Consider the following 9,537-nt stretch of genomic DNA (forward strand, 5'->3'; position numbering starts at 1 on the left):
TTTATTGCAATGAGCTTTACCTCATCATTCCAAACGGGTATAGATGACAATGGATTGGGCGGCCACGGACTAGGCTTATATGAGAACGAAAAGTAATTAAGCCCATCTGGCTTTTAGTTGGATGGGCTAGGCCTGATTTTGTTTGAGGATCGGGCTTGGATTTGGATTCAGTTTTAGTGACCTCTCTCTCTCTAAGGACGAAAGGTTACTAAGCTCATCAAGCTTTTGGTTGGATGGGCGAGGCCCGATTTAGTTATTGGATTGGGCCTGGTTAGGAATAGGCTTAGAACTCCTCTCTCTCTCTCTCTCTCTCTCTCTCTCTCTCTATATATATATATATACATATATATATATAGGTCTGTTGAGCACCAAACATTTTGGCTAACATTTTAGCCAACCATTTTTGTCCTACATGGGTTAGAAGTTTTGGAATAGGCTGATCATCCTCGCCAAAAATCATCTCATTCCAAAACTTCTAATCCATGTAAGACAAAAATGGTTGGCTAAAATAGGAGATCATCCTCACCAAAAATCAGCCTATTCCAAAACTTCTAACCCATGTAGGACAAAAATGGTTAGCTAAAATGTTGGCCAAAATGTTTGGTGCTGAACGGGACCGTATATATATGGGGCGGTTCAAGGATCATATGTAAAAACATATGAAAAACCAATGGTTTTTCAAAATATGGGTCAGAGGTTTTTGATTGAGCTGATTTTTTGCAATGATGGTCACTATGATGAAAAGATCATCCTCACAAAAAATCAACTTAATCATAAACTTCTAAATCCATCAAAAGTGATTTACAAATTATTGACAAAAATTGGTAAAAAATCAACGATCCACATTCTAAATCACTTTTAATGGGATTAGAAGTTTCAGATTGGATTGATTTTTTTTTTCCGGATGATCTCCCCATCATAGAGATCATCCTCACAAAAAATCAGTTCAATCCGAAATTTCTAACCCATATTTTGAAAATTTATTAATGTTACATTGTTTTTACATATGTTTTCTCATAAATCCCTTGAACCTGACTCATATATATATACAAAAATATATAGGGTAGCGTTGGATTTTCAAAGTCCTAATCAAAGTATTTTGTCTTATATGGGAGTTGATCTTTTGCAAGGTTGATCTTTATGGTGAGGAGATCGTCTTTATAAAAAAAATCAGTCAATTTTGAAAATTTTAACCCCAATTTATAAGTTGAAGAATCGTGAATTATTAGTTTATAACACACTTTTGATGGAGTTAGAAGTTTCAGAATGGGTTAATTTTTTGTGAGGGTGATTTCCTCACCATAAAGATCATCCTTACAAAATATCAGCCTATTTCAAAACTTTTAACCCATATAAGACAAAACTCTAGCTATCGATTTGACTGTTGAACTTGATATATATATATGTTGGGATCCATTGACTCTTAAGAATGATTCACAAAAAAAAAAAAAAAAAAAACATATGATCCCAATCATTTAAACACAAAATCCAGTGATTGAGATTTATGAGTATCTCAATAACACAAATCATAGAGATATTTATCTTGAGGATAAATCTCAATCATCAGATTTTGCATTTAAAGGGTTGGGATTATATATATATGGCGTTTGGCTGACAATCTTAAAATGACAAAATGCTGTCAAAACATTTGTCTTATGTGGGTTAAAAATTTCGGATTGAGCTTATTTTTTGTGAGGATGATCTCGATAAGGAGGAGATCATCTTCACAAAAAAATCAGCTGAATCTGAAACTTCTAACCCCATCAAAATGATTGTGAACCATCAATTTTTTTATTAAAATTTTATAAATCACTTTTGATTGATTTAGAGATTTCAAATTCGGATGATTTTTGGTGAGGATGATCTCCTCACCATAGAGATCATCTTCACAACAACAACAGCAAAAAAAAAAACAGCCCAACCCACAAAAATTTTAAGCCACAAAGGACAAAAAAAATTGTCAGCCGAACGCACTCCTATATATATTTATAAACATTTTTTATCATATTATTTTAACTTTCCTCTCACATTTTAAAATTTTCAGATGAAACGAAAACACTTTTCTCTCCATCTATCTACTCTTTTGTGACACATAAAAATAAAAATATGCACATGGTGCAGGGTACACTGATGTTCACATCCATGCTAACATGTATGCAGATATCCACACACATTAAAAGTTCATAATTGATATTGGACCTGATTTTCAGGCCCATTTTACTGAGCCATCATACTTTCTCAACCACTAATTTTAGTGTGATTTAAGCATACCCCTCCAAGTTTTGATTAATATTTGAGATATCCCCTATGTTTTCAAATTGATGGCATGTTCCCTTGACCTCAGTCTTCTTTCAAATACTACTAAAATGAACTAAATATCCTCAAAGGGCAAGAAGATTGGATTTGCTTTTATCTATTTGAGGTTTGAAAAGGTTGGAATCTTTAGGGTAAGAAAATTTTACCTTAGAGCTCAATGACGACAGGTTTTGGAGAGAATGACAGAGGTTAAAGAGAGAGTATTTAGATCAATTTTTTTAATTTTGTTTTGTTACTCTCTTTATGAATAAAGATGTAAATCATAACTAAGAAGAAACTCAAAATGCAACTGAACTAAGGTCTTTGAATCCTTAAATATGAAATTTGTTTCAATAAACTTATCATCATCATCAAAGTCTTATATCACTTAGACGATGTTGGCCAAGCAAATGAATTTAGTAGATCAAGGATTGTCTAGGGGGGTACATCTAAAGAGGTTAACTTTTATTTAATGGGTCATTGCAATGAAATAACAAAAGTTCATCAATGAATTGGGTTTTTCCTCCTATTTCCTTCGATATATAAGAAAAAATATATTTGAAATAGGGTCCGGCCTGGCCTATCTAATGGCCGAGTTTGGACTACGATTTTGAGGCTCAATTATATAGCATTTGAGCATTTTTTTACTCGACCTCTCAATGACATATCCTTACCAACTTGGAGTGATCATTTTGGATTCCCAGTGACATAATGACATGTCCAACAATGCCAATTGGAACACGTTTATCTCGGTAGACTTACACCACGAAAACCAACCCAATTAGTGATCTCTAGATATTTGGATTAATGAGCATGACTTGCAGTCCACTCTTGAACTCATTCTGTTATTCATGAACACATGATAAAAAATCCTTGAATCCAGTCGTTAAGAGTCACCAATAAAGCTAATTTTTCGTGCATGGGTCCAAACCAGCACTCAATGATCGATGGACTTGAAAGGGTATAATTTTAGATTTTCTTAAAGATTTAATTCGTTTAGAGATGAAAATTCACTCACCCATCCACTTGTATATATACTCATCCCCGGTTCATAAATCGACATGGTAACCAAGTCCTTGATGGACCGTCATGTAAAAAATCACTATGATTGGTCATTTATAAGTCATTAAATGTGAACCATCAATTGAAAAAGAGAGTTGTTGTTGCCACACCAATTCTCATGTAAATTGCCAAAGAATTGCACATAGTAGGTATGTTGTTAGTAAAAGTTGCTGGGGGAAATAGTAACTCTCTTTAAAATTTAGTGATTAAAAAAATGTGAATTTTTTTATTTTATTTTTTATAATTAAACCACTCTTGATAGGGTTAAGAGTTTCAGAATGGGCTGATTTTTTTATGAGGATGATCTCCTCGCCATAAAACTCACAAAAAATTAACACATTCTAAAACTTATAACTTGTATAGAGACAATTGGTTGTCAAGGATGTTGTCACCTAATTTTGATTCATATACATACTTTTTTAACATCATTTAAGAAAAATGATCGAAAAATAATCTCAAACACCATGCAACCTTTTAAGGTCCACTTTTTATGATAATATTCTTAATTATAAGGACCTTTTGAAATATGATTTCATTAAATATTTTAATATCCTTTAAAATCTCATTTAAATTTTTTTTTTTTTTTTTTTTTAAGTTTCCTTTACATTACAAAAAAAAAAGTTTCCACGTTTTGGTGAATATTTGAGATAGTGACCTGAGTCTTCTCTATTAGACTAATGAAAAATGATCATCATCTACATATAAGAGGTTCAATCTCTAATCAAGTAAGCTTCCAACTTTTTGTTTTTTGTTTTTTTTTTTGGTAAAGTAAAATCTTTCCTTATAATATAATATGGTATGTGGAACGAAAGTAGTGTTTGTTCCTTTCACGTGAAGCACTGGTCTCCAATACCTAATATTTTTAGTGAGACTTTTTCAAACACTTAAATCAACTAATCAAAACCACCCAATAGTGAGAATCTTTATCCTCAACCAATTCTTTTTCCTTAATTAATGAACTCTTCTTATAAAAATGTGTGGACATTGTTAATGTGTCATGCAGAAGTGGCAATTTATACTTTGTTGTTAATTATTTTAATGGTGGTCAGTGCTTCTTATCATCCGAAAGTGAGAATATTGGATGATCCATACGGTCGGTCGTACATGTATATTGCGAGTTTGTGACTGTCAATATCAGTGTTTTAACATTTGATTGGATGGGAATAAGGCTTATTTGAGTCCAATCTGATTATCGGATTGGATTTGGAATCGATTCAATACTTATTGGGTCATATTCTTATCTAGAACATGGTTGATCTGACAATTTATCAAATTGATTCCTCAGAATGGAATCCAATTACGAGGAATCAATTTTTTTTTTCCTTTTTTTGAGAGAGAGATGGTTTTTAAGATAGATAATATGATTTAAGTCAAACAGGTTCTTTGAATATCAATGTACAGATTTAACATTATTTTTTATAAAAATAAAAGAATATAATTATTATGATAATAACTTAATGTGTAATCTAATTAAATGGCCTAATTTAAACTCTATTGAAAAGATTATATGAATTCTCTTCACACACTATGAGTTAAGAAAAAAAAAAATGTTACATAATCAAGAGTTGATACATACTTTTAAAATTTTCTTTGATAAATACAAATCTATCTGACCAAATTTAACAAAGGTCCAACTGTTACGTTAGGACTTACACAATACTCCAGTTAGCTTGATATATATGCCCAACAAGTTTAGTTCCAGAATTAAGGTGATACATACTTAATGATATAATGACCAACTCAAATCTTACTAAGGGTCGTGTCCTCACATTGTGGCATCCAAAAACATGATCCATGCCACGGGGATGTAGAGGACAATTTTGAGAACTTTGAAATAATTTTTTTTTTTTTTATATATAAAAAAAAGGTTATTTTTCACTATTGAATTTTAATTTAAAATTTGAGAATTTGATAGGCATCCATTTTCAACACCTAGGTGAAGCTCAAAACATGTGTGTATATATATATTCTTTTGAATATGAGTTTTTTCATAAAATCTAGAAGGCTATGGTGTTGGATTGCTAGTGTGGTAATCAATGTGGGTCCAACGATCTTTAGTAATATTTGAAATCTAATCAAGTTACTAAGAAAAATATTTTTCTTGATGATATCATTGTCATTTTTTAAAATATAAAGTGTTTTTTATTTATTTATTTTAAAGTAAGGATATTGGGATTTCTATAAAAATGATTTAGTCTCACGTTGCTCGCAAGTGAGAATGTGGGAGAACTAATAAGAGGAGTTAATTAAGATATGTGTCCTTTATGAATTACTTTTGGAGAAGTGATCGACTCTTTGGGGTGGTGCTTTGCACTACTATGTTGGATCAAGTTAGTACTCGATCAAGATTAGGTACGTGCACAACTGATGGATCCAGTGTGATCTAGACCACACAATCATATTGATAGTCGGTCAAATATGTTGGATCAAGTTAGTACCCGATAAAAAACTATCAAATGTGTTGGATCGTGATTGATATTTGATCGGGGATGATCAGATCCATTGGATATATGTAGTGTCCGATTGGATGTGAATGAGACTATTTGGTCATATAGATTCAACCAACAAGTGTTGATAATGAGACACGAGACACATACTTTCAATGGGGGTGCAATCGAAGTCATTAGATCTAAAAGATCAAACACAATCCAATAGCTCTTTAACCAAGAGTCATTGGTTATGATTCTTGGTCAATAAACACAACATTGACTATAAATAGCCAATTAGAAATATATTCACTCACTGAAAAATCATATGCTTTCCTAATTTTGAACTTCAAAATTTTCATTTTTTGAGTGTTCTAATTTAAATCGGGATCTTACATAATTGGATTTAACAAACTTGAGTAAAGACTTCATTGTATCTTGTAAGCATTTGTACTTGTGGTTCAATCCGGAAGGAGAAAATAATTGTTTAAAAAAATCAATTTAATTAATCAAGTCTTGGACTTGGAGTCCTAATAATGTTTTAAAAATTGGACTAGTCATGTACCCGTATAATTGATCAGGTCGATTCGAAGTAGTCCAACCAATGGGTCAAATTGATTGGATGAAAAAATGAAATATTAAGCAAGTATTTTGGTTTCTTCCCAAAACCAGGTAACTTCAACTGAAAAAACATAATTCAATGCCACAGGCTATAAATTACAATATTTTAAGAATTTTTATATACAAAAATAAAAAGAAAAAAAAAAAATTTCACCGTTAGATTTGAATTTGAAATTTAAGAGTTTAGAGGTCACCCATTTTCAAAGCATGCATCAAACCCATTATTATTATTATTTGGTTTAAACATGAATTTTAGAGGGTTGTAGTGTTATTTTTCCAATGTGACAATTCATTTGTACCCCTTATTAGTTGAAATCTTACTAAGTTTAATCATATTCTCTATTGGTTTATAAGAGAAGACCTTAAGTCAAGGAGCTATATTATCAATCTCAAAACACAACGGGCATCTCAAATATTCACTAAATTATTAAGTAACATGCTAAAAATAATATAAAAACTAGTCTAGTCCTTTCACAAGCTCAAATGGAAATTAAATCGATAGAACTAGGTGGGCAAAATTTGTTTTTCTGAAATTGGATTCTTTCAAATGGCTCGACCTTGTAGAAGCTAACAAGTCTGGTCCAACTTGATCAAATTAGACAATTTCGTCTGATTTTGAAAACACTAGTCCCCAGTGATTTAGAAGGAGATATAATCTCACATGGGATTTATCCTAGTCCATTAAATCGACGTGATGGTCACTTTTTCAATTGAGATAAGGTAACATGAGGATAATAGACGATGCAAAAACTAGAAAATAGCTAAACGTACATTCTTAATATTGTAGGATAGATCGTGACAAGGTATAACGAAAGGAAACTATTGGATTACGATTTATGAAATGTAACCCTATAAATAGAGATCTTAATTTGGGGACTTCTGATCAATTTCTATGACTAAGACCATATTCTAACTAATGAATCATATAGTTTTTGACAAATACCATACTGGTGCACTAATCCTTGGAACACATGTTTGTTGCCAACCTCTAGGTATCAAAGATCACAAAAAACATTTACTAAATTAAGAAAGTGTAATAGTCAAGCAAGCATAACTACATTTTCAAGAATAGAATTTTGTGATGGAACTTGATTGGTGCTGATCTCGATAAGAGAAGAGAAGAGAAACTTAATTTCTCTCCCATGTTTGGATTGACAAAAGAGAACTTGAGACAAATTTGAAAATTTAAAATATCTTGAAAAGAGGATCTAGGGGTAGAGTTAGAGAGAAAAAAAACTCACATTTTTTTTTCTTCCTCCCCCAGTTAACAATCCAAACAAAAGAAATTAAGAGACTCATTTATTTTCTCTTTCTCTCCATTTCTCTCAATCCAAACGTTGCCGTATCCAAAAGTAAACACGTTTTCTTTTAACAAATAACAAATATTTAAATTCTAAAAAAAATATTAAAATATACAATTTAACCTAATCTTGATGACGTTGATTACAATTTTCCCATAAAGACAAATCGTAGCTTGGGCTGTGACCATTACGACAGCCGAGTCAAATCGGGATCGAGGTCCTTGAGCACTGACCACAAAATCTGAGTGGTGTGATGTGAGCGACTGTACGAAGCCGTGGGGATGATGGATTACCGAGGTGGAGTCCCACAAATTAAGTTCTAGAAGATTAAAAAAGTCGTACAATATGACATTATAATGCACGCATACATACTTTTTGTGATTTTCTTTTATTTATTACCTCCCCCCATATTGTCAAAGAAAGATTGGCTATCTCCACGCCTTCAAGGAAAAGAGAGGACTTTTAACCTAATTCTCTGTTTTTTTAGCTAATCTAAGCGCCAATTGATCTAAGGATTGGAAGCCATCTAATCTCTAAAATAGCCGCAAACTCTAGAGTAATTATAGGGCTTACACTTTTTTGTTCTTTTTTTTTGAAAGACTTGATAGGACTTTACATTGTAAGGTTAATTTGGTAAGCTGGATTTGAACCCACGACCTTTTGGTTGTTTTGCAATGTGTCAAACCTAATGAGCTATGGGTCTAGAGTTGTGATTTTTAGACTCATTTTTTTCACTTGATTTGTATTTTACTGACATGGCAAAAGCATAGAATCACAAATTATTTTCTTCGGGATACACAAGGAAAAAGATCTATGATTTTGTGCCCTTGTCACATCAATCGAGTATAGATCAAATGAAAAAAATCAAGTCCGAAAATCATTAGCCTTGGGTCTAAGCCCAACATTCTCTAATTTTTTTTTTTTTTTGGGAAAAATAAGGATATTTTGATGCTTACTATACAACAATTTTAAATTTTTATTATTATAAAAAATTAATAATATTATTTTTAAAATATTTATTATATTTATGGTACAAGCATTTGTTGTAATTGCATTTACATAGTTAAAAGCATTTGTTGCGCAAGATCTAAAGTACATATCTTTACTTTTTGACTTTATATGAAAAAATAAAATAAAATAATAATTTTTTAAGAGATATTTTGGAAAAATATTGAAAGTTTTGGAGAATGTTTACATCCATGCCAAACATCGGACGCTAACATTCGTCTATGTAGATTAAAAAGAGAAAAAGAATATTGGTTATAGATGAACTCTAACAAAACATAATCTTATCTCATCTTTATCGGATCTTATCCAAATTTTATGAGAATGATTTGGTGTATATTAGTACACCTTATTACTATGTGTCAAAACCTAATACTCTATTATCCTCTCTCGAACTTATGACAATCAAATATTGATGGGTTTGAACAAATCTGAAATCTTAAGCATTGCCTTTATCTTACAATCATTTGTCTTTCTTGTGGAAGATCAATTGTTGTTGAAGAACGTGATTGTCAATTGTTTGCATTGACAATAATAATTGCTTGTTTGAGAAAAATGATGTATAATTTAGCTAGATGTTAATATATTTATTTTGGATCAATTTCTTTTCATTATCCACTAAATTAACTCTCGAGGTAATTTGTTCTATGCTTTCTCTAAATTAATGAAAATCATGTGAAAGTTCTTATTTGTTTTCCTCTAAACTTCTCTATGATCATTTGTCTTAAGTGGAAAATTTAATGGTGATAGTTGATTTACCCAACATAAAGTCTAATCATTTTTTTTGATATTTTATCTATTAGAGTTTGTTTTTGGAGTTAGGAGAT

The sequence above is a fragment of the Akebia trifoliata genome, chromosome 3 (assembly GCF_017979445.1).
Source record: "Akebia trifoliata isolate Shusen 1 chromosome 3, ASM1797944v1, whole genome shotgun sequence".
Lineage (NCBI taxonomy): Eukaryota > Viridiplantae > Streptophyta > Magnoliopsida > Ranunculales > Lardizabalaceae > Akebia > Akebia trifoliata.